Source organism: Castor canadensis, chromosome 3 (assembly GCF_047511655.1).
Source record: "Castor canadensis chromosome 3, mCasCan1.hap1v2, whole genome shotgun sequence".
In the NCBI taxonomy this organism is placed as follows: domain Eukaryota; kingdom Metazoa; phylum Chordata; class Mammalia; order Rodentia; family Castoridae; genus Castor; species Castor canadensis.
The window spans coordinates 165,145,914-165,173,275 of record NC_133388.1 but is presented as its reverse complement, the minus strand read 5'-3'; positions in this window follow the sequence as shown (position 1 = coordinate 165,173,275).

Here is a 27,362-nt window from a genome sequence, read left to right as displayed (position 1 = left end):
AAACAGGGCATCAGAAGAACTACCATGTTTATGTTCCAGAGATATAAGCAAGGCTATACCCAACAATGCTGGCAAACTTTTGTGGCACATTTATTTTCATATATTGAAATCCAAATGACCAGTGCTTTCAGTTACACAGATCTGGTCAATAAAGTACCACAAAATTGAATTTTGTTACAGATACAAAGCTAAATTTTTCTTTTTTGTTGAACGGGTCTACCAGTGAATAAAGTAGATTTTATGGGATTCAGATCAACTTCTCCTCTTCATTATGCATATATTTTAAACTCTGAGTAAAATTGAAGATGGACAAATGAGAGAGGTCAAGAAAATATACATTTAGCTTATGTAGATATGAAAACTATTACTTCTTTGCAGTTAGTTATTAAAAACTCTTACTAAATTACACTTGGCACTAAGTATATTTTAGAAAAGAAACATACCATATTTCAAGTAAACACCATTAGAAATTAAGAAATGGCAAAATAAATAAGGTTATCTAATTTTGAATAATTATTTCTGCTTTGTAAATTAATATTTTGCTACAGAGTCACCTGTTACTTTTACTTCACCTATGAAATAGAAAAACTCACCATAATTATCATAGCTAGGCTTAAAATGCATCCTACAGAATATGCTTTCCTTTAGCAGGGAAGCAAAAGCGCTATGGGAACAGTTGGAAAGTATTCTATTTAACATCAACACAAGTGTGCTGATAATCTGGAGCATCAGTCCCATCTGCAAATTTCCCTAATTTGCTGTGTCTTTCCCTAACACTACCAATATTGTGATACTACCACATGCTCTTGAGTACCTGCTCATGCCAGGCACAGAGACTAATAGGAACAGAGAGGACAAGCCAGCACAGGTCCATATATTTGGGGACTGTGGCATTGCCTCCAACTGACTCCTCACTTTGGCCATCCCACAGTGTCTATTTGTGACAATTCAGGGAGTCCCCAGTTTAGGTATGTCTAGTATTTGATTAATTTCTTTTTCTAGAATAGTTCATCTCTGAGAAATACTTCTTCAAAGAATTTTATAGTGTAAAATTTGCTATTTCACTGAGAATCTGGAAGGTGTTTCCTTCTTTGAATATAGCGATTTAGAGATGAACAAAGTGAAGCATTCTCAGAGTAACTGCAGCAAGTGATTTCACCAGTCTTTGTCACCTAACAAGAAGTATAGTTGAAACAAGAGATTGCATCAAGTGATAAATTCTGGTCTAAATAAGAGGCCTTCTTAGTCGTCCGTGCCTATTAAGACAACTGGAGTGGCAACAAAACGGGTTTAGGTACTGCATTGTGCCAGTGAAAGTCTATATCACCTGCTTGAAATTCTTGTTATTGTCTTAGACTGCACAATTCACTCAAGAAGTATTACTGAACACATACAGTGAATGCCCCAAACAGTAGTTTTATAACAAGAACCATCAATATGTTAACAAAATTAGGTATAATGTGTAAGAAATCTTGACCTTGTATCTAAAGTGGGAATAACAAAAGTAGTTCCCTTGTTTATGCTATCATTAGAGTATTTTAGAAATTACTGTCATAATCTTTGATTTTGTTTCTATCATACCCACAATTTCCAGTGTTAAACAGATCAGTGTTAAGCAGAAACCTAAACTTTTGGTTCATACTTTCAAGGTTCTCTATTCGGGATCTGCCATGCCTTTTCAGTTTTAGCTTCAAAGCAGGACTTATCTTGAACTCCTACACTGAGGTTTCTTTGGTTCTTTCTGTATTAGCAGTGCCCAGTACATTTGATCCGTGTCATTTTGTATTGAAACAAAATTGCACTCAAATCATGTCGGTCTTGTCTTTACCTGTAAATTCACATCTGGCTAATTTTGGATCATTTGCTGGGATTAAGTTTCTCTGGTGATACTGTTTCCTGATTTTTTCCTCTTTAAAAGATCATTTCCAGCAACAACTCATTCTCCAAGCCTCATTATTTACCATTCCATCATAATTCATTCTTCCAAATGTGCATTTGTCAAACATTCATCAATGGCCTATCCAAGTTCTGTGTTACTCACTTGTGAGTCCAACACTTGAGGAGTTTATGTTTAGTCCAGTCAATTTAGTGTGTTAGTTGCACTATTACAGTCTTGAGCACTACCTTTCAAAGTATACTGGTTTTCATTCCCTGAGTAGATAATAAATAACTTGAGGTTAGGAATCAGGGTTCTGTTCTTACCCAGCCTGTATGCGCACCTAACTCATCCTGAAATAGAGGAAATGTTTAATAAGCTTGTCTACTGATTGAATTTTCTTCTAAACTCTGAGGGCATATTTAGAAGTTTACCACATTTCAAAAATAAATTCAGAATTGCACACGGAGTATGACCCTTCTATTAATTATCATATTTAGTTCCATTTTTCTCTGCTGTTTTTGCTGTAACTTGAAGAAGGAGACTCTGCCAGCATCTGGATTTCCCACCTTTGTGAACCCTCATTAATCTTTGTGATTATGGTCACCATTTACCAGAAGCATCTGAAGTTACACCACAGCTACTAAGAATATTAATTGGAAACTGGATATTTTTAATTTCTTTTTATTTGCAAAGCCTTAATAGCTAAAACACAGGATTCATTTTAGGGTAGCCACAGTTTCTCAGAAAAGGACCATACACTAAAAGAAGGAAATGTACAATCAAAGATAAATGTGTGTATTTATTTTTTTTAATTTCTAGACTCAGAATCATACCTTTGGCAAAGCTTTGTGTGGAGGCAAATGAAGAGAAAGATACTTCCAATCAAGCATGTGGTGCCCATTCCCCCAAAAGTCAAAGCTTCCCTAGAGACCACCTGTCTTGTCACAGAACCCAAGAATGTAACAGAGATCTAAGGAAGAGGGTGTTGCATAAAACAGCTTAGCAGTGATGAAAGGCCAGATGCATACTTTCCTTTCATTTTCCTTTACTCCAGCCCCTGGCAAGCCACTGGTGCAGCTTTTACTTCCTTTTGGTCAGGCCTGATGAGGAGATTATGTTCTTGTTAAGAGACCTCTTATGGTTGTTTCAAAGGAGGAAAAGAGTAGTAAGTAGTGTAGTGATAAGCATTATAATGAAAAAGTAGTTTTCTTTGTTTTTTGTATTTCTCAATATGTTTCTGAGAGATGTGAAGGAGAGGAAAATACTCAACTGTTCCCCCTAAAGCAGGATTTTGGATCATTGTTGCATTTGATTACATATTTTTGCAACCTCTGTATTCTTGACCAAAGAAAAATACATTCTTTTCTGTTTTTATTTTTAATAAATGGAAGTATATACCAAAATTTGGTTCAGGTTTCATAGCAGAAGTGAGAGAATGCACAAATTCTAAAACTGTTAGCTATCTCTCTTTGTACACATCGTCAAATCAGAGGCATCAAAAGTATTCTTTCTGAGGCTGTCTTGAATCCTTCTTAATTTCCCATTCTTGTCAAGATGCCACATTTTAGGGTTCACCAAGGAAGGGATGCATATGTATAGTAGATTTTTAAGTTTGGTGTGGAGGGGGACACAGTTAAATCAAGACCTGCCTATTGTGCTGGACCAGGGACCCAGGAAAGTTGTTGCAGGAACAGAAACTGAGTCTGTCAGGAAAAGTGTAAGATCCAGGGGACATTAATTCAGGAAGGCCTAGAGTGCTACAGAAAAGAATTTGGAATCGAGAAGGAATAGACTGGCCTTATTTTTTTTTTAATTGGAGTTTTGCATGGCTTCATTTGAAACAATAGAATTTTAAAGGTAGAAGAGAAGGAAGATGAAGGAGAGGTTGTTCCTGTGATAAATATTAACATTTAGTTTTAGTTTTTTTGAGACCAGAACAGTCTGGTTAAGATGTCACCCATGTTGTTATAGTGCCTGGCAAATCATGGGCATTCAATACACATTTATTTAGATCAATTGGCTATATGTGAGTTAAGACTATATATTAAAGGTCTATATATTAAAGATCTGATTAATGAATGATCAAAAGACAAAGAATGAGGCAGACAGCCTGGAAACCTGGTGTGGGAAGCAAGGTCCTAATCATGAGTGCCTGGGAGAGGGACTGGGTGGAGAAGAGCAGCCTGAATGCTTGGGAGAGCATTGGAAAGGAATTTAGGTAACAACAACCAAAGCAGAGATCCAGCCCAGCTCAGCTGCAAGATGGAAATGCTGTTTTCAAAGGAGACATTTGGCTAGGGGCAGATTTTCAGAAGGAAAAATCAAGAATTCAAGGTTGTCCCTCCTAATTCTGATTAAGATTGGTTCTTCAAACTGGGATAATTGCAAGTAATCTCAATAATGATTAGAACTTCGGGACAGAGGCTAAAATCTAGCTTCAGTTTGTACTTTATCTGTTTTCCCAAGTTACATGATTTTCCTAAATTTATTTGACTATTTTTTAGTGTTTAAAAAGGTTTAACTGGAAACAATCACAACTGGGTGAGGTAAAAGGTGGTTTTTAGAGGTAAGAGAAAGAATTGAGGGAGTTCTAAGAGGCATCCCAAACTAAAGAACTTGGAAGCCAGGATACAATGCCTATTAGGTAACCCTTCCCCAGTCACAATTGAATGAAATAAATTAACTTAACAAAAAGTACCATCACACAAAACAAAGTGTTCTTTTCCAGGGCACCGTGAAATGTGGAGAGCTCTCTTACAATGTAATAACACAACATTTACCAAAAAGATTAAGATTATTATGCTTTTATTTAATTAATGTTGACTATGAGATTATACATGTTTGTGATAAAATATTTAAACATTTTAAAAATAAAAGTAAATGTGGTCTTCCTCATTTGTCTACTATCATTCATATGGTGCTTTAGACCATTCCATACATAAGGAAATACATAAATGTTCATATCTTTCATATGCAATTGGAATCATGACATAATAAACGTTTTACAGTTTGCTTTCTGTGAATAATATTTCTTAAACTTCTTTCTATGAGGGCACATATAGATCTATAGATCTATCTTATATTATCCTTTAGGCTACATAATATTCCATTTTCATGTAAGCTATTTTGCCATTAACAATTGTTCATGTTTTCTATGTCCATTTATGTGAGTATGCCTATTGGATTAATTTCAAAAGTAAAATTACTGGACCCAAAGGACATAGATTCTTACTTATAGGTGCCATTATAAATAAATCACATTTTTGTTTCTATTTAATTTTAATAACACATCTATAAATGTGTTAATACTTTTTAAAGCACTAATTTTACTTATAGCATTAAACCAGTCAGTATCACAGCTAATTAACAAATATGGCATCCTTACTAAGGTAATATTCAATACAATGTAAATTTTGAATCCAATCTGACAAGTGCAGAAAATAACTAAGGAGAAAATAGACACTAATAAAGCAACATCTCCTAGGTAAATAAATTATGTGCAGTTGAAATCAGTACTCAGCTTGAAGGTTAGCACTCTTTGTCAGTCAAAGAAAACAATTGTTTTAACTCTTAAGTCTTACAGGTCTTTCTATTGGTGTCTCTTAAGAAGTGGATGTGGGTCAAATTCAAGATACTGTACAATATGACAGAAGTCTCGTTGCTGAATGGATGAGAGGCAAAGGAAGTCAGAGGTAGCTTGAGACACTATCACTGATGCTATTGCAAAAATGACTAGCTCCCAGTCTAGGCTTCAGCCAAACTAGGGAGAAATACCTCTGTTGCAAGAAATAATCCTGTTCTGGAAGGACACTTGGTGAAAATAATGGGGTTTCACCACCCCTCACCCCCACTCCCAGCATGGAAGAGATAGTGACATCATTCTGAGAGTTCAGGAATTTTCTGAGTTCAACAACAAAAATTTCCTTGATAGTATACAGCAGTAGAGACCTTGGCAGTGGTGACAATATCCAAAAGTAGCAGCTATAGCAAAAAATAAGATGCAAAGTCTTCTCACACAGAACGGTACTATTGCAGTCCTATGCTGGACTCAATGTTACATAATTCACAGTACTGACACAGCAAGGAGAAGGCAGGTGAATATCAATGGCTTCCCAGAGGCACAGTGCCCTGGGATACTGGGAGCAGGCTTAGGGTGGAGTAGGAATTTAAGGTTCTAGCACTTGGACTGGTAGAAATGTTAATGGCAATGGTGCAGTCTGTGATCAGAAGATTTCCAAATTCTTTGTGTACCATGTGGAAGAACCCATGGCAGAACAAAAAGTTTATTAAAAGTTAGGGAGAGGAATTACAAAAGGGGCATGGTGGGAATAGGTAGATGCTGGAGGGAGAGCATCTTTTTCCTTTCCAGGTACATTTAAAATGTAAGCTAACCTATAAGAAGTGAAAAACCTGGTGATTCCTAACCAGTGGTTCCTGGGTCAGGTAAAGGTAGTTTGAACTGTCCCTGATCCAGGGTTTGAATAACCTACACACATTTGCAACTGAAAAGAAGGCTCAGAGAAAGAGAGGAATATTCAACCTGAAATACAATATCAAGACATATATGTTCTAAGAGTCTGGGAACTTTTAGTAATTGTTGCCTTCTTCTGAAAGATACAATTGATTTTGTTGTTATTAGTGATCAATTTACTCATAGCTTTCTCTTTCTAGGCTGTGGATTTGAGAAATAAGTCTTATATGCCATAGAAATATTATATACTTATTCACACATGTATCCGGCAAACACTTTGCCAACCATGGTTTTTGAGAATCCACATATAAAAATTCAAAATTTTTATAAGTGATGGTTTATATATAATGTATGTGTGTTTTATTTTTATTTATGTAGTGCGGGGGACCAAACCCAGGGCTTTGTTCATGCTAGCCAGGTACTCTATCACAGACCTATACCTCCAGCCTTTGCTTATGTGTTCTTAAGTAAGAGAACACAATACCATTGCTCCTCTCTTCTATCCCCACAGTTGAGTGTAGGTGCCAGGGCAAATAAAAGAGAATCTATTTTGATGGTCAGAAGCCCAGGACCAGGAAAATGTGTCCTAAACACTACATTCATTTTTAAAGGATATACTGAGGCTCATGAAAATGGAAAGGTAAAAATATTTAATAATATCTCAAATCAAATAAAATCCATCATTAAGAGACAAGTTTCTACTTGTGAAAATGGTCAGTCTGATTCAAATAAGTGATTGATTACTGACAATTAAAGTTATATATCAATATTGTATTTTTATAATTTTCACCATTCTCCATAGTGTTGGGGTTTATTTGCTTTTAGCTTGGCTATCTCACTGGAACATTCTGCATCAAGAGTCTCCTGGTTCTATTTCTCAGGACTTATTTTTATTTGTTGTATGGCTTTTAGAAACTATAACCTTGGTGAGACTGGTATCCCTCTGATCATTTGTGACTCTCACCTTACTTTTTCTTTCTGCCTGAGTTTCCTCCATCTAAGTAGTTACTGACAATCCTCCAATCAACTAGCAACAAATTCAAATATAATTATGACAAATTTAGGGTCTGGAAACCCTGCCTGGTAATTGACATTGAAAGAGACTTGAATCTTCTTACAGAATCAAGTCTATTGTAATGGGGCATATACTGTAATACCAACTCCATAATTGTCCACTTCAATTCAGAATTGAGGGATGTGCAGAACATACTGAATTTGCTCTTAGTAAAAGTGTGTTTTTAAGCTGCTCTACCAAAACTTACTTAATAAGTTCTCTTGCTTACCCAATGTTGTAAGGAAATATCAAACACCTTATAGTGTTTTTATTTCCTCCAGAAAAGCCCTAACTTGCATTTAAGCCTGCTACTCTTCATAAAGGCACACCTTCTGTATCCCCACTATGAATGCATTATGAGCAATTCCCTGTGCCCAAATAGAGCTCCCCATAGTCTTCTGTGAATAGACAAAGCTCTTGGCTTTTCCTACACTTTTAAAAGCACGTAAACTCTTCCCTATTGACATATAAGCCCTTAATATAATGGCATGCCAAATCTAAAATGATAGAAAAATCATTCCAAATTATTCCAGAGGCTCCTTTATTGCTACCTCTGTTTTGCACTTTTCTTGTATAAACAGAATTTTTTTGTCTGCATAATAATCCTTAGTGAACTCCTGATTTTTCATTCCAAAGGAGCCATTTGTGGAACATTTCCAGAATCTCTGAAACTTCATAAACTTTATACCTTGAGCTTTTTCCGAGTGTAGAGGTGAGTTTACTAAGGGAGGCATTGTGGGGATGGGGTAAGGTTTGAGAACAAGGAGGAGTCCTGTTCTGAGTTTTTTAGGCAGAGGGGACCTGAATAGGAAATGATATTTATACCTAACAAAATAATAAGTAGTACTTTGTTTAACTCTTACTCTTTAGGGGCTTTTTCATAGAAAGTTAAACATCCAGAATCCTTACAACAAGGTATCTGTCTTGCTGGGAAGTTATTTTAGAGGTATGTCATTAGGAGTGCACCAAGGATCTTGTTATAATACTATTGCATCTGTAACACACCCTTATACACCAACTATCTGCTTTACCGACTGTCTGGGCTCCATATGGGGACCCATCAACAGCCTCCCTCCAGACCCAAATCGGTTGTAGTTCAATATAATAAAACTGTATGTAGAGAAACAGGATATTTTCTTTGCTGACACTGTGTGGGAAACATCAGCTTGTTTTCTTTAACTGTTGTCTTATTTATTTCACAGCCAGTCTCAGAAAAAGGGCTGGCTCCATACTACTCCTACACAATATAAGAGCTTGTTTCCAAAGAGCAGAGAAAATTGACTAAGATCCATGGTTAGATGACAGATGGATTCTGTCACATTGCCAGAGACATGAAATTGCAGGTGACACCTGATACATGATAATAAAGAGCACCCATCCAGTAATCAGACCCTGGCCTTTATTTTTGTGATGTCATCAGCATGCAGGTGGCTTACCTGAGATTCTGAATAAAATACAGAGCATTGTCAAGGGGCTCACATGGGTGACTTTTATCTCCTCATCTGTGTGATCTCCTGTGTGATGAGTTTGGACTACAGCCATTTCCAACTCTATTTTGGTTTACAAAAAGTTATTAGAAAGTTGTCTGTGATTCTGTTTGTCCTGCTCTGTTCTTTGTCCTTAAAAAAAAATCTGAAACCAGTAAGATAAGTCTATTATATAATCAATTATATCAAAACCCATAGTACTAAATTGACATGATTCATAATATAATCAATAATTTCAAATATTAATTTTATATATTAAACTTAATAACTTTCAAGCTTTCCTCTACATTATATGCTAATATTTAATGCTTGAGACAATTTCACCAAATTTTTCTTCTAAGAGCATAAAATGATTTCACAGAGATAGTATTTAATACTTGACATTGTTTCTGTAATTTTGCTTTACTTTGGCCAAGCATGACTTTTTTTTATTGATGCTTATTTGTTTATATATCTGTATAAATTCAACAGACTTTTCCCCCAGGTTTTTTAAGAGACAATAAATAGAAATGTGTAGTATAATAATGTGGGTCATTCTCTAGTAATGTAAAAATGATGTGTTTGTTTTTATTTTGAGGCAGGGTCTTACTATGAAGCCCACGTTGGTCTGGAACTCACTTTGTAGCCTAGATTGGCCTCAAACTCACCATCTTTCTGCCTCTGCCTCCTGAGTGCTGGATTTACAAGCATGTACTAACCATACCTGGCTTAAAAATAATGTTTTAATTATTGTTTTTCTTACTTCATGAGAAGTAACATGATACTGCATTTTATTTGTATTCTCTGTGAGTCCTTTCATGTTTAATAAATCTGACTCAAATTAAGGATATTGATAATTGCCCTTATGGTGAATAACAAATTCCAAATGAATTTTTAGAATATACACATACCAAAGAGGCTCATTATTCTCCATATTAGAAATTAAGATTTTTGCATTATGTGATATCTTTTTGTCTCAAAATTTAACTTGAACCCATAAAAAGGTCACTTACAATTATGGAGGCACTGCATAAAATATTGTATCAAGTGGTATATAATTAAACAAATGGCAGATGAATGATACTATATATTGTAAAGAAATAAAATTTCTGAAAATCTATGTAAATACTAGAACTAATATTATACTAATAATGGAATTATAATGGTATAAGTTTGGGCAATGGGAATACAAGTTTCCAAATACATGAAAGGAGTTAAAATATGGGAATCTTCTAAATAAATTTTTATAACCAAATAGTTGATCCTTCCCAGAGCAATATGATAAATATCTCCACAAATATGACTAGTGGACTCTCATCAGAGTCCCAGAAATGAGTTTATAATGCCTGTTGAAATAAGGCATGATGTAATGTTGGCTAAGCATAAGATCTGATTTCCTATCTGTGTAACATTCACAAGTGGACTCTTAAGAGCACATTATATCACTTCCTAATGATTTTCCTTATCAGTTTGTTAAGTCATGAGATAGTCCCTAAAATAAAAATCAATATACTTCATGCAGAGGGCCTTGATTCTGATTTAGTGCAACCCCAATGAGAGAGAACTAAGCTCATGGATAAGACTGTGTTTGGCTTAACTACAGACACATCCGCTGCTCCAATTTCTATCACACACATCTCTTGGTACAGCTCACCATTGTTCCCCAGTGTCAATTTTGCAAAACTGAAAATTAATCAGAACCTCATGCCTATTTAATACATGCATGAATAGTGTTTATTGATTCATACTTAAATTATTTAAAACATATTAGTGATTAAATTTCAAATCAATTATTGAAATGAGTAAATAAAATATAAATAGATTATGAGTAAATTTATTTAAGTTGGACATTTAACTGTTCTACACAAATAAAGCCCAATTTTTAAAAAATATATGAGCAAAAAGGTAAAATACAAATAGAATATGTTACCTTAAAATGCTTTGAGGAAAATAAACATGTATACCTTTTATTAGAAAATTGACATCTGATTTAAAGCACTTTATTTTTAAATTCACTTTTGGTAATACATTTCTGCTGGAACACCAAACCTCGCAAATGGGCAATGAAATATTCTTAGAAAAAAGATAAAAATATGCTACATAATCTTATTTTCTTTTGTTCATTTTACATTTGTGCATACTACCAAAATTATGCAAAATGTATCACTTTGCACATGAAAACTATGTGAATCCTTCTGTATTTTATTAACACTGTCATATATCTCCTTGTTCTGTAGATGACTCCTAAAAATCTACATCCTCCATAAATCCATCTTAGATTGATCAGAAAGAGATTAATGATTTCTACTGGACCCAATTTATCTCAACCTTGAAGTCTAAGTTCTACTCCCCTTGTTCTTCAACTTCCAACAAAAATTTACACTTGATTTCTTTCCAGCTTACAAATGATCATAACATGGTGTGAATAATTTTACTGTCCGTGTGTGCATTTATGCAGCATTCTTATTCTGCTATATAAATCCTTTCTCTTTGTTTTTTCTGTATCACTGCAACTTGAGACAGTTTCTAAATCTTTGGAAGATAGGGATCCTCAGACATTACAAAATCATCATTGTATAATGAAACTCCATCTATTTGACCACAGACTCTAAGCACCTCTCTGTATTGGAAACTGATCAAACAGTTGGGAATACAAATACAGTGCATGCTCTTAAGATACTGACTTTAATTATATCCTGGCAAATAGGTAAGCAACTATGCTTTACCTTTCTGTAGATAATGCTGCAGCTACAAAAATCCCCAAATCTCAGAGACACGTCATTTTTGCACCATATGAAAAGTTAAAAAAACAAAAAAAGAAGAAGAAAGAACATCTTTGTGATGTACATAACTTCCATTCAAATTCCATTAACCAAAGCAAGTTATGTGGCCGTGATTGATGTCAACATATCTCTCTCAAAGAACGGTCCTGCTCATGATGCATGTGATAGGCAACAGGTAAAATGAAAGCTCCTCTTAGAGTATGAACAAAAAATTACAAATAGAACTATCATTTATAATTTTTAGGCACAAAAGAGTGTGGGCAACTATGACTGTGTTCTAGATCATAGAAATGGGGTAATCTTTTCTCTTTATTGTCAGCAATAAAGGGAAAAGGTCATACTTGAGTTGGTCTCATGGGTTGAATAAGTGAGTATCAGGGTGAGAAGACAGGGAGGGTATTCAGACAGAACATAAAGACACACACTTGCGAAGACAAAGAGAAACGAATGAGTCCATCCAGCCTAGGAAATGGTGGACTGTTCATAACAGCTGTGAAATTAAATTCTTTGTGTGATCTAATGGGTCTGAAGCTAAATGCAACCTAGGAAACTTTGACCTTGTGGGCTAAGAGTGGCATCCCCATGGGGGTTGAATTTTAACAAAGAGGTGTCCCTATGCACCAATTATGGACAAGCTAATGAATTCGTGCTCTAAAATCCCAGATTCTCATTGTGTGAAGTGGTATTAGGCCAAAATCCCATGTCATTTTTTTCCTGGCCTTAAACTCTACAATTCTGTAGTCTTTAATTAATTAAGATGATTTTTTCATGCATAATAAATAATTTCAAGATTTGTATTTCCTAAAATTTCAAACAAGAAAAAATTTCTCTTTTCCCACTTAAGGGAGCCATAAGAAAATTTTACAACTATTTATATGCCCTGATGTAAGGTTAAAAATCTAAAAGAAAAATATAGATTTTGGACTATTTATAATGTCAAACTGCACTAAATAATTTCAAAAAATGTATCAGAGAAAAATACCCATCTAGGAGAAATTTCCTCAGGTTATTGACTAGTTTTCAGTGTTTATTTTCTATTTTCTACCTAGTAAAATCTTCTAGTTTTATTCTTAGAATAAGCATATTTACTGTATGCTTTATTTATTATCTATAAGAGATAAAGGTGCAAAAATTGAATTAGGTGAATGAATTCAAGACTGACTAAATTATATCACAGTAACAAACATTCCTCAATATTAGTGGTTCACAGTGTTAGACTTGTTCTTTTTTAACCCAAATATATTTATTATTTATTTATAATATTTTTATTAGGATATATTAATTTTAGGGGTACTCATAGTGACAGTTCCAAGTAGGCTTACATTGTACATTGGTTAGATCACCCTCAACATTGCTCTCGTTAACTCCCTCCCCGCTTCACTTAAGCAATTACAAGAAGTTTCATTGTGCTATTTCTTATAAGTATATGAAGTCCATCAACCATATTCCTTTGCCTTAATCTCCTTCATTCACCATACCTCCTCCTATAACTATCTCCCCAAGAAATACTATACCTATTTTTCAGACTTTTTTGTTATTAATTTCTAAGTCTTTGTTCAAAGGGGTTTCCCCATGTATCTATCCCTGCTGAGTACACTTTACTATGTTCTTTTATTATTATTTTTATTATTATTATTATTGTGCTAGGTGGAGGTACATTATAGCATTTACAAAAGTTCTTACAATGTATCAAACATATCACACTTGAATTTACCCCCTCCACTGCTCTCTTTCATCCCCCTTCCCCCAGTTTCTGGAACAGTTTCAACAGGTATCATTTTTGCATTTACATGTACATGTACACATTATTTGCACCATATTCATCCTCCTACCCCTTTCCCCGCCATATCCCCTTTCCCCACCACATCTCCTTTCCCACCAGTGCCAAACCCCCTTCCCGCCTTCAGGCAGAACTTGTTATGCCCTTCTGTTCTTCAATTTTGTAGAAGAAAAAACATAAAAGATAGTAAGAGAAACATGGCATTTTTGCTAGTTTGAGACAAAGATAGTTATTGTGCTTTCTTATGTCACCTGAAGACCACATCAATTCCAGGTCATTCTAAAAAATAGCCATACTCATGTGTTGATTCTGTATTCTCAGTGACTTTAATCTTCCAAAACCTCTTATCAACACACATTTCACTATCACCTTTATAGGAAAAATGGAATTTCAACAAGTGCTTCTACCCAGAAGTGACTACAATTTCTGCCAACTACCACATCTACCCACATTTTACTGTCCAAAGGAAGTTACACAGCCTCTCCTTACTTCAAGGAGATAGGACACATTGTGTTCCTAGAGTATCCAAAGATAGAAAAGAATTGCATCGCTTCTGGAAAACAGCACCAATGCCTACCACCTAATACAAAGCAAGCAAGAAGTTAACACTTCTTTACCACCTGCCACAGGCTTGAAGGACTTTTCTTATTTGACTTAGTATTCACAAAAAACATTGATATATTAAAATATCTCCATGTTGCAAAGCCAAGAAAGTAATAAAATGAAAGTGATAGCTTAAATCTGCCTCCAAAAAGGTAAGAGGAATTTAACTCATGGATTTTTATTCTATGACTTGTGTTCTTTGTGCATAGTCGTGTTACATGTGAATGTCTCCACAAGCTTATTAAGAATAAATAATAACTATTATTATGTTTATCACTTAAGAAGTCACGTAGAGTTAGTTATAATTTCTTTTTTTTTGAAAACAGGGTTTAGAAAAACATTTTACTAAAGTAATTAAATATCACAGATTATCTGAGTCACATGCAATTGAGGAAATCTCCATATTTCATTCTAACTTTTTTGAGTGTTCTGAATATGCTTTTTCAGAAATTATAAACATCAGACTTACTAGCTACAAATTTATCCTTTTTTTGTGTTTCATCCATCAATGGCCATAGGAATTAAAAATGGAGCCCAGTTCAGCATAAAATGTGAATCTAGTTACATGAGCTTTTTTCTAAACTCAATGATAAGTAAAGAGCATTCATACCCATTGAATATCTTATCTCAGTGTTTCAATGAGGTAGGATGATGGTCTTGCAAGAGAGATTATTCAACATGCTCTATAGATTTTATTTTTAAGTTGAAAAAGTAACTTTCAATATGGCAAGGATAATGGTTTCTATATACTCTAGAAGGCAGTCAATAGTTCTATAAAAAGGCCAGGGAATGCATTGCCCCTTTCTTTCCAAAATGAATATTATGATTTCTTAAAAACCTGAATTGACAATGGATTTAGTTTGCATATATTAATATTCACCCAAATTGTCTATTTTGGATATTAAAAATAAGGATAGGATTTGTGCATATGAAACAAGCTCTCTCTGTGTTGTGGAAATACTTCAATAAGTTCCACTGATTGTACCTCCCTTTCTCTGTATCAGAATATGTCAAGGAGAGATTAAGAAGGAAAGGCCATGCAAAGCTTTTCTTATAAAGTAAAAGTACTATTTCTTTATTTTCAAACTTCAGAAGATTACATACCTCAAATAAAAAATTACTAAAAATAAATAGTTCTAATTTACTACTACTTAAGCATTGATCTTCTAGATAAATTTTCAGTAAACATTTTGTAAAACAAAAAAAATCTTTGTTAAGACAATTATTAATATCCAAAATAATAAAAATGATCAAAACAGACAAAGATTAATACAAGGAATATTTGTTAAGGAATTTAGCAAATGTTTCATCTGATCAGGTTTAAATCAGTTTGGAAATTCACAAGTGGTATCTGGAATTATATTCAAATCCAGTATTCAACACAATGCACAGAATGTAGGCCACATACACAATGAAATTGGTATAATTAATTAAGGTAACATAAACAAAAATACTCAAACACTGAGTCATGATATATTAATAAAAAGCATTATTCAAAAAGACTTCTGTTTACCAATAATTCTATCCATTGTTCTCCTTGAATCCTTGAATTGTCTATATGTGATCACTTATTGTGTGCTGAGTAGTTGTCAATCATGACAGAAGGTCATTTCTCAACTGAGGTTGACAAATATGAATTATCATGCCCAGGGTTGATGGTAGAGGATAGACCCAAATCTGAGTGGTTCTGAATCAGTGAACTTTCTCTAAGACATCACTGCCTATTGCCACTAGTGTTCCCTAATGATCCAAGTCATTTGAGTCACACATTTTAGGCATATTTTGGAACTCTTACTGGTTTTATTTTTCTGGCTAGAAATTTCTTGGATGTTTCATAATCCCTTTGGTCTGTTATCACTGATTTTGGCATAGGGTACACCCTTGTTATATTTTGTTTTAATTTATCCAATTTATTCAGTCATCAAACATATTAATGTTTAGTAGTTTATTCTGTTATATACTGAGGGTTAAACCATAATAAAATGTTTCTCAAAAATGGCCTAAAATTCTTTGATACTCTTTCCATTAAAAAGTGAAATCTAGGCAGAGTGTGGAGATTACGTAGATCATGGCTTGAGGCCAGTCCCTGGGGCAAAAGTTACTAAGACCCTCATTTGACCAATAAGCTGAGCTTGGTTGTGTACCTCTATAACCCTAGCTATACAGGAGGCCTCAGTAGGAGGATCACCATACAAGCTGGCCTGGGTAAAAGGAGAGACCAGACCTGAAAAATACAGCAAAAAGAGCTAAGAGTGTACCTCAAGTGGAAGAGTGCTTATCTAGCAAGTGTGAGACCCTGAGTTCACACCTCAGTACTATCAAAATTAAAAAAAAAAATCCACAAGTAAAATCTAGGCTCCCAGTTTTTAAATTCAGGTTCTGTGAGTGCTTGACCAACAGACTATGGTAGAAGTGATTTTGTGCCTATGCCTATGTAGAACCAGCGTTTAAGAAGCTGATAGCTTCTGCTGCCTGTCTAATGTAACAGAACCCAGGTTACACGGAGAGGCCATGAAAGTCTCAGCTGAGATTGCAAGTCAAGGAACAGATAAGTGATTGACAAAGCCTTTGAAATGATGCCAGCACTAACTGTGCAGCTGAACCCAGTCAACTCCCAGAACTGTGAGAGTTTGTAATAAAAATTGTTGTGTGTTTTAAGATTTAGGTTGACCCACTATGCAGCAATAAATAAATGGCACTGATAACAAGAAGCCAAAATCCTTAACAGTCTAGTCAGAAATGAAGATATGAAATACAAGAAATGACATGGGAAAATGTTCATTCCTCAAAATAACCTTAGAAAAAAGCCTAACTCTTGGATAAGAGAAACGCATCAATTAGGGTAGAAATTCAAGGTGAGCAGATTTTGAGGATATGCCATGTTTGGATCACAACGTTGGATGTGGGGTGGTGCTATATTAGATTTGTTAGGGAAATTCAAGTGCACTCTGGTTGGTAAAGCACATCTTGAGTCCCATTCTCAGTTACCAATAAAACTTTCACTCCATTTTTCTTTTTCTTTTTGTTATGCTAGGGATCAAACCCAGGACCCTGCACATGCTAGGTGTTGCTCTATCACTGAGCTCCATCCCCAGCCCTTTCATTCTCTTTCTTAAACTATTTTTGTCCGATTCTTCAGTTTTTGAAGAAATCCCTATCCAGGAGAGACTTTAAGGCATTTCAATTCTCTTGGGCTAATGATATGATGGACAGGAGAAGAGGGTGGGAATTCCAGGAATGAAACCAGAGGCCACTGTAGGAGAGGCTGATGCCAGTGGAATTTCTTTGGGCTGAATTATGTCTGTCAGTTGGGGATATGGCACATTCTTTTAGGAATTTTCAAAATATCCCAATGTTGACTTTAAATAAGTTCAAAAAGTATTTGCCCTTGTAAATATAACTATCTTCTATGATATCACTCTTTCCAGATAAAGGAGACTTGTACCAATGTAAAAACATAATAGAAGTTATCATACAGTCACATGTTACTTCAATAAATCCTGAACCAAAATTGTAACATTGTATTTTTGGTCTAGTTATTCTGCTTCATTCAGATTGCTTTGCTGATTCAAAAAAAGAGAGAAGAAGGAGGAAGGGGGGAGGGGGAGGAGGAAGGGGAGGAAGAATAAGAAGAAGAAAGGGAGGGAGGGAAGAAGGAAAGAAGGAAGGAAGGAAGGAAGAAGGAAAGAAAAAAAGGAAAGAAAAAGAAAAAGAAAAACCCTGTGCATGCATATCGGATTAGGAACTAACTCTTCGCCTCAGCATGTCAAACAACAGAAGATGCCCTTTCCTCTGGAGCTCTAGTTTCTTTTAAATGATTGGTTATTATTGTTGCAAAAAAGAAAAACTGCATAAAGTAGATTAAACAATAAATGTTTAATTGCATGTTAAATTAAATATGAATCTTGAGAATATAAACAAATCGGTAATTGCAGGTTCTTTTATGTTTTAGCTGAAAGCATCCACATACATACTTGCCATATTCTGGTATTCCTAAAGAAGTCATATAATCTGAAGAGATGAAACAATCTAAAAAATTCAGAAGTCAGAGTTTATGCAATTATATTGAATCAGAGAGGTCCTGTTAGTCTGTTCCTGGGTGGGTAACAGACCTTATGTAGTACTGAAATGAAACATTATTACTGTCTCACTTACTCATTCTTGGAATTGGTTTAGTGATTACTTCAACATCGACATCAGTGAAAAACATTTGACATCTGGCCTAGAAAATCAGACAGTCGACCACAGAGACTTTGATTAAAAAACTTCATGTAATTTTCTCCAATCAGTAGCTTGGCTTGTTCTTTTTATCAAACTGAAGGTTGCTCTCATCACCTGCAAATTTATACTAAGGCTTTAAACAAACAAGCATGAAACTTTTACATGAAAATACCTGCCTCCCTCTCCCCCCGCCCACTATTACAAAAGGAATTCTTGCAAGGGAACTTGATGATTAGCTATACTGATGATTTGATTTCTTCAGTGTGAAATAAGCCTGGAATCTTTTGTATATTTTTATTCCTGTTACATACATACATGTATATGTGTTTAGCCTTCATCTCATAAAGTATTTTTAAGAAAACTCGACATTAGCTGCTATTGCTTGTGTGAAAAATAAAAATGACAGCTCTTTTCACATCATCTGTGTGCCAGGGAGTGTTCTGAAGTCAGAAATCATGCAAGCCACTGGGGTTCTGTATGTTTAACCTCCTATAGAGCAGAGCCATTCCCATTACTGAGAAGAATGAACCCTCAGGGACACAACAATAGAGATCCTGAAATGAACTGCATTGCAGCATTGCCATGAATTAAAGTCTCCATCAGAGGCTGTGGCTCTTGGCGTTAGAGAGCAAGGGCTCCGATGAAGTCGAGCAGAGAACTCTGCAGTAATGAGCCATCCTGCTGCCTTTTCTCTTTGAAGACAATTTATATGATGAAATTTGATAATTAACTTATGCCCAACAAACTACATCCAATATATCTGTTTTCAGGTCAGAGGCAGTGGCTATAGTCTCCCGGAATATGCTACCCCATCTACTAGTATCCTGACAAGGACACAGTCCCTGCTAATACAGTGTCACAGTAAATTTGCTTATCTCTTAAGAACAACGAGCTGTTCTGTAAAATATGTATGTACTATCAAAACATACATAATAAAATCCTAATAAAATTAGAAAGTTGGAATAAAAGGAAGTCATGGTCTTCAATTGTATGTCTTGAAATTACCTTCAATAATAGCTGATGCATGGTATATGTGGTAACTTTTACATATATATAAAATGCTTCAGACAGTGAGCACACAATTGATTTCCTAGGTTCAGTTCTCAAAGAAGGAAGACAGTATTACAAAGTAAAAACCAACTTTTCCCAATTGTACAACTTTATCTTTTATGGTTTACAAATCGTCATTGCACTATTATACCCTGGAGCATATGAAATCTACTCAATGATTAGAGGCACAATCTTGCAAAAAAAGAAAAAGGTATTTTTTTTTCCCATTGATACTACCAGAAATAGAAAAAAAAAAAAAAAACAGAAGGTGAAAAAAGGAAACACTGGGATCATTTTTCAAAATGTCAATGTTTTATTTAAACCTGCCTGGGGCTGATCTTTGCACTCAATCCATGTACATGGCATGGTGCTGGAATTACAACTCTCAGATGGAAAGAAAGAAGTATAGGACAGATTTTGCATCCCAAGTTGTGACCATTTCTTGATACATACTTACAACAATCATTTATTGGTCCATTGGCCTATGTCCTCATGAAATCAGATTGCATTTTTGGAAATCAGGCAGAGAAGTAAAAATCTGCTCTTGGAGATGGATATCTATAGGGAAACGCTTTCATTATGTGGTTGCTACCAGAAGTATTCTAGTGGAAAAAAGTGATTTGTTCCATGAAAAAATGCGTCTAGAGGAAATTGATATTTAGCTCCTCATATCAACCATGCTTATAAAAAAAGAGATTCTACATTTTTATCATTTAAAACATTACATTATTAATCTTTCTTGATGTATTTATTTTTAAAATGCTTATCACAGGAATTCCAAAACTGTTTAGCGCAATTTCTTGCTTTCAATACAAGACTTATAGCTGATAAATTATTTAAGCCCCCTTTATACCAGTTCAGGTTAAGCTCATAATGCCTTAGAAGTAGACACATGTTTCTAAGATGGTATAATTTCATGCAATTTTCTGGAAGTTATTTCTTTTTAAGTTAGTTATGATCTTTTACAAGAATAGTAATGTGAATAATGGTCTTTTATGACACATCAAAGGAGCATTTAAACTATATTCTCAAAGGTGAATATGTACCAAAACAAACTAGAAGTTACTCAAATGTCTCATTCTAAATCTCCATTCATGGGATTTTGGAAGTAATCAAATAAAATATACAAATTTCAGGTGGGAGGGCCTAAAGTGAAAAGTGATCTTACTGTGTTAGCTGGTCTTTTATCTACATTTAATTGATGTGCCTTGTAACTTAAATGTTTAATAGTTTACAAGATGAGCCCATAGGACCAGACAAAGATTTACATATTACATCATACTTTTTCATTGTCTATATAACCAAGTGCCTAATTTATGAAATCCATGATATACAAAGATACTAAATCCTGTTCTTCATTGTTTAAAGTTGATAAAATAAGAAGGTATTTGTGTTAATAAAAGATTTAAATTTATAAAGTATTTTCTGCTTAGGAAATAAAGTTCCATGAGAGCAAAATCTTTGTTTTGTTCTCAAATGTATCCTAGAACACACCCTGGTGTACTGGGTGCCTATTGAGTATCTGTTCAGTAATGCTACATATACAGCAGTTCCTTGAAATAATATTTTATCCACCTTCTTAAGGTTACTGTGGAGTAGTAACTTATGCAGAACAATCCTTAGTTTACATTTGATTCCTTGGAGGCTAGCCCATGACTGCTAGTTGTTTGTTCTGAAAACTCTGGGGTACACAAATAAACAATAAAACTTTTGGAAAGTCTTACAACAGGAAGAATTTTTCAAGTGCTAAATTTTATGAGAAAAATATTAGAAAAACTGAGAAGTCAGAGAAAGAATAGTTCATTGGAACTTGGAGAATCATTTATAAGAGTTCATGTAAGCACAGGAACAATCAGGGGCCAGAGTGAGTATGCGCTACGCAAAGATAACTATACACACATGGCTCTAATTACAATTCTGACCATCCTCTAGTAAGTATATGATACAGTAACAGAAAACACTGCTTGGGGATCCAGGGAAGTCCTTGCTGAGAAGCTAACATTTAGGGACCGAGTGACTGCAAGGAGGACATGGGCTAAAATGGACAGGACAAATTGGTCTGACAATGCTCCTTCAAACAGAGAAAATATTGGTTTTCTTCAAACAGAGAAGCATGGTTGCATAAGAAGAAATGGTGAATTAATTAATGGTTCCCATTAAAAAGTCACCCCAAATACTGTGATCCACAAAAGCTAAACGTATTTGCTTATGCAACAGTCTGAGCATAAGGAATAGGGGACTAATTTGTTCACAACCTTGTGCAAAGTCAGGCTCCTTCCATCTAGTTGCTCAGCCATCCCCAACACATAGCTCCCATCTCATGTTTTAAGATAGATCCATTTTATCTCCACTCCAGACAGCAGAAAGGAGAGAGGGGAAGTAAAAGTCAAACTCTACCACAGTATACACCTGTTCTCTCTATCCATCCTAATTATTGCCAAGAGAAACACTTCTAGCCCTCTTCCTCCAATTTCTATCTCATCTTTTTCACATTTTCCCTTCAGGACTAGCACAAAGCCCAGGGAATTTAGATGTTACTATGGCTTCAGAAAAGTGGAAACAGGAACTCTTTAATAGCTTTCACTTTTTAATATACTCCTCTCTTCTTCCATATTACCTTCCCCAGAGAAACAGGAGTGAGAACTGTGTAGAATGAAAAATCTCTTTGGCTAAAAGATGCTCCCAAAATAAGGATACTGTGATCATTCATGAATGGACATCATAATTTATAATCCATTATTGCCTTCTTACTCTAGCTTCATTATGGCTAGTATAATGATTTCTGATGATCTGTGATCTTTTCTGCTTCTATACTTATCACAGTCAGGAGACTGTGACCAGAAAAGGCAGATGGAAATCTCTCCCATGGCACATGCCATGTAGCAGATTGTAGCTGATTGACAAAACATACTATGATAGCCGTCTTGACAATGCCAGCATAGTCAGCTGTAAAAAAGTTCTCTTCTTGCCTGCCTTGCCCTGTATGAAGAAAATAGCCAGTTAAATTCTAACTCCAGGGTCTTTATCATTGGAAATAATGTGTGCATCAGAAAGACCCAAGCAGATTTATACACATCAGGCTGGACCTTCAGCAGAGGATATTCAAACTGGAATTGATTTATCTTCTAACTGGAATATAGAATATAGGAAAAGGAAATGTCCCAGTGACATTGGTAACTTTTATTCATTCAGGCATTGCTACAAAGGTAGTTTTGTTCCACTGGGTAGAACTTAAAGGAAGTGTTCCCAGGGCCAGGCACATCAGAGAACAATCCCTTGCTGCCCTCCTCAGCTTCTTTCTTTCAATAAAACATCATTCCAAAGAAGAAACAAAGTTAATTCAAAGGAAGTTTAAAAGATTTCTCCTGTCTCCACAATTTTATTTGAAAAGTAGATATGAAAGTCTTTATTATTTATGCTAATGAAGTTTTGATGTTATTGTGAAAACCAAAATTTAGTGATATAACTAAATATCAATATTACATCAATAGTGGGTATGTTTATTCTTTTTAATTTACAACCAATGTACTTTACCAAATGAACCTGAAGATAAGCTTGAATTTAACAAACACACATTAATTCATGGCTAGAGATTCCCAAAACTAAGCAGGAGAAGGAAACTAACCTAATATTTAGCATTGAGTATAGAAAAAAATAGCAAATATAAAGATATAAAACAACTAGTTTCTCAGCACACTCTCAAAGAAGTAGCTTATTTAGCTACTGGAGAGTTTCCAACTATTTTTTTTTTAATTTTTTGAGACTAAGTCTCACTAGGTAGCCCAGACTGGCCTTGAACTCATGATCCTCCTGCCTCAGGTTTCTGATTGCTGGGATTACAGGGTGAACCACTAGGCCCAACACTTCTATTCCTATGTATTTAACATTACTTATCTCTGCTTATTCTTTCTCTCCTTTGGATCTTAGTAGAATGAAATTTAGAAATTCAGAGACACTGCACGTGTTCTTTCCCCACAGGCAGATCAGGAGCATAATGCTAACACTTACTGAATAGCTATTTTTGTCAGGCACTGGGCTAGGCTTTTAGCATGCATCATTTTATTTAATATTACCACAACCCCATGAACTGGGTATTCCCTTCATTTTGCAGGGAAATGAGCAAACTGAGGGAGGGAGAGCTTAATAACTTTTCCAAGGTCACACAGTGTTAAGAAGCACAGCCAGAGAGAAAGCAAGGTAAATCCAACTCCATCCTTTTCTTTTAATTTTTATTTTATTCATATGTGCATACAATGTTTGGGTCATTTTCCCCCCCTTCCCCAAGCCCTTCCTTCCCCTCCCTTACCCCCCCTTACCCCTCACTACCCGGCAGATGCTATTTTGCCCTTATCTCTAATTTTGTTGAGGGAGAGTATAAGCAATAATAGGAAGGAACAAGGGTTTTTGCTGGTTGAGATAAGGATAGCTATACAGGGAGTTGACTCGCATTGATTTCCTGTGCATGTGTGTTACCTTCTAAGTTAATTCTTCTTGAACTAACCTTTTCTCTAATTCCTGGTCCTCTTCTCCTATTGGCCTCAATTGCTTTAAAGTATCTGCTTTAGTTTCTCTGCGTTGAGGGCAACAAATGCTATCTAGTTTTTTAGGTGTCTTACCTACCCTCATACCTCCCTTGTATGCTCTCGTTTTATCATGTGATCAAAGTCCAACCCCCTTGTTGTATTTGCCCTTGATCTAATGTCCACATTCTTAATGGGTTACATAGTACATTGCAGTTCTCAATGTGGAGTCTTGGAACCAGTGACACCAGCATCCCCTGGAAATTTGTTACAAATTACTGAGCTCCATGATAGAACTACTGAATCAGAAATTCTAGGAGGTTTAGGATCCAACATTCTGTGTATTAATAAACCTTTAGGGTAGTTTTGGTGCTAACGTTTGAAAACCACCAAATTATACTATACTTCCTAGCACCATGTGTTTAACGTTCATATACCAATTCGTATTTACAAATCTCCATAATGATTAAACTGGTGGATTTCTTAGCTAAGGAAAATTCATTAAATCCTTGTGAAAATGGAAGGTAAGACGCTGATTGGAATTCAATTAAAGGTTAGACTTTTTCTTCTCATTTTATTCGTTTATTTCATGGGACTCAAAGCACTTTTCCAAGTGGAAACAGATTTATCATCTATTACCTCTGGGAAAGCAAAGTGTGTATTACCTGAATGATTTAGTTTTGCCAGTCAAGTCAAAAATAAAAACAGTAGCAACTAGTAAGGAGTGTGAACAAAGTAAATTCACAGTTACCCTGGTTGCTCAGATACTCAAGATTTTGATAATGTCACATGACAAGAGATTGAGAAGAGGAGCAAATGAATTTGACTGTTAGAAAAGCTGGCAAGATGAGCTGAGAGAATTTTGAATTTCTGTCAATTCAAAATTAAAATTCCTGTTTCCTTGTTAGGCACATGTGTCTATGCCCATCGGCCAGAATACCAGATTCTGGTCAACACACTGAAAATAACCTATATTAATCTCGGAAATTACATGCTCTAAAATAGGTTTGGTGCAGCCAGTGTTGTATTTCAGAAAGTATGAGAGAGGAAACTAGAACACAGTTTTAGTGAAAACATGCTTCTTAATTCATATTAGCTGTCTATTAGGATTGTGCTTACTGATGTGAAAGCTTTGGAAAAACTGTGTGAGATATCACATTGAAACAGGAAACAGATGGTGCTTAACTGGGTATGCAGGTGAGGAAGCAGGAGCTTCCTCATTTGGCTGAGGGCTGTGCAACAAGAACAGCAACGACCTGTTTGTTCTTTAGTCCAATTCTGAGGAAAATAGCAGTGTGTTTCTGAATCATTGTGCATCATGTTTAAAATGTACTCATTTCCTTACATAGAATCTAACATGATAACAAGAATATAATCTGACCATGAATTCAGTGAATTGTGCTTTATTCCTGCTATTGTAATTATTTCTGATTATTGAAACCATTCCTTCTGATATTAATATGGAGAATAGTGAGTTTTAGAGCAGGAAAGACTCAGCGCAAATTTAACCATTTGCAAGTCAGGTTAATGATGGAATAAACTAAAATAATTTATAGAATGCACTAAAACTGGATTGCAAGAAAATTTATGATAGGTAGTCACACAATAATAAAAAACCAAAGATTAATTAACATAAAAATTCTAGCTGTCATATTTCTCTAAGTAGAAATAATTGTAACACAATTTTATTTCACTGATTGAACCTCCAACTAGGTCTAGGGTAAAGTCAATGTGAAAATGAAAGGCCCCTTCAGGCCAGGAAGAAAACAGGACATGATCTCACCAGCCTTGGAAGTGAACCATTGAATTATTTGCTATGCACATGAATGTACATGCACACCCATGCATACATCTTTAATGATATTCATGATTGCTTCCAAGCAATGGAAAAGCTGAAAGAAAAATTAATAAGACACAATGTAAGCAGTTGACTAATATTGCAGAAATAGCCTACTTAAGTAACCTGCAAAAAAATTATCCGAATCTTATAGATTTAGTTCTGTTTCTATCACATTAGATAATAACATAGCAATCACTATTTTAGCAATCATGTATTTTTAATTCTCATGTTTTGTACAAATTTCTAAAAGTAGCACTTTATAGCATTGTTAACATTGGAGAAATTTCATCAAAAGACATATAAAGTAACAGTTGGGCCAGGTACAGAGGTTCTTCCTTGTAATCCCATCTACAGGATTCTCCCAGATTGGTCAAAACATTGGTGAGGCCCCCATCTCAACAATAAACTGGGTAGAGTGGCATGCAGCTATTATCCCAACTATGCCCAAGACCAAAAGTAGAAAGATCATAGTCTCAGGCTGGCTTGGGCAAAAGCAAGAGCTTACCTGAAAAATAATTAAAGCAAAAAAGAAGAAAGGGACTGGGGGTGTGACTCAAGTGGGAAAGCACCTGCCTAGCAAGTGGGAAGCACTGAATTCAAACCCCAGAGCTGGAGAAAAGACAGAAAGAAAGAGAGAGAGACACAGAGAGAGAGACAGCAGGCAGGCATTTGCTCTTACGTAGTAGCTGAAGCAAATACGCTTCTCCTTCTCACTCCCACCCTCAAGGTCATCAAAAATGAGGCTTGAATTCCAATTCAGGATCCTGAGATACTGTTAAGTTTATTAATGTCCCTAGACTTTTGCTATCTTCTTTTGTAAAATAGTACTAACAAAACCTGTATCATTTGGTACTTACAAGGTTTAGCTAAGGTGAGAACATATATGTGAAGATGCTTAGGTACCAAAAATTTTCATAAACTATTGTAACCTTTTGATAACAAGACACTGAACTTAGTATATCCAGAAAATCAGGGAATGAAAGTTCTTGGTTCGGTTAATTTCCTAGTTAATAGAAAATGAGTTTTCCTACTTTTATTTTTTAATATACTTCTGAAATAAATCACTTTGCTCTCCTGTTCTCTCCTAAAAAAATTAAAATTTAAGATTAAGTAGGAATGAGCTACCTGTTGAACAGCATCCTAACTGCAGCATTGTTGGAATTTGTGTTGTTGTGGTTGGAACTGATTCTGATCCTACTGTCCCTATGAATTTTATTTTGCACATTATGGCTGAAATCAACTGATTTTTTAAAATCTTTTTGTAACAGCAGAGCATAGGAAAAAAATCATTGTTAATTTTGTTTATCTTTGGTTAATATGGGTTTTTGCAGTAAAATCCTGGTTTGTGAATATATCCAATTTACTGTCAAAATATTAGAAGATACCAGATATCTGTAGCATTTTGAACTTAGTTTTTATTACAAAAATTTGAAAGAATAAATCTCTACCCAAGATTTTGTTAAATTTAGCAAATTCTGTTACCCAAGAATTTACCAAATTCATGGCTTAACTGGATTCAGGAATTCAGGTAGCATTTTTCCAAAGATAGAAAATAAGCCAAAATGAATGTCCACTGATAGGCCAAAATCAATGGTCCTGGATCTGGCTCCAGGTTCATAGTCTTTTTAACATCCAGTATTTATCCCAAGAGGTTTGAGCTGACATAATTTAATTGTGGATATATGTTACTTGAAT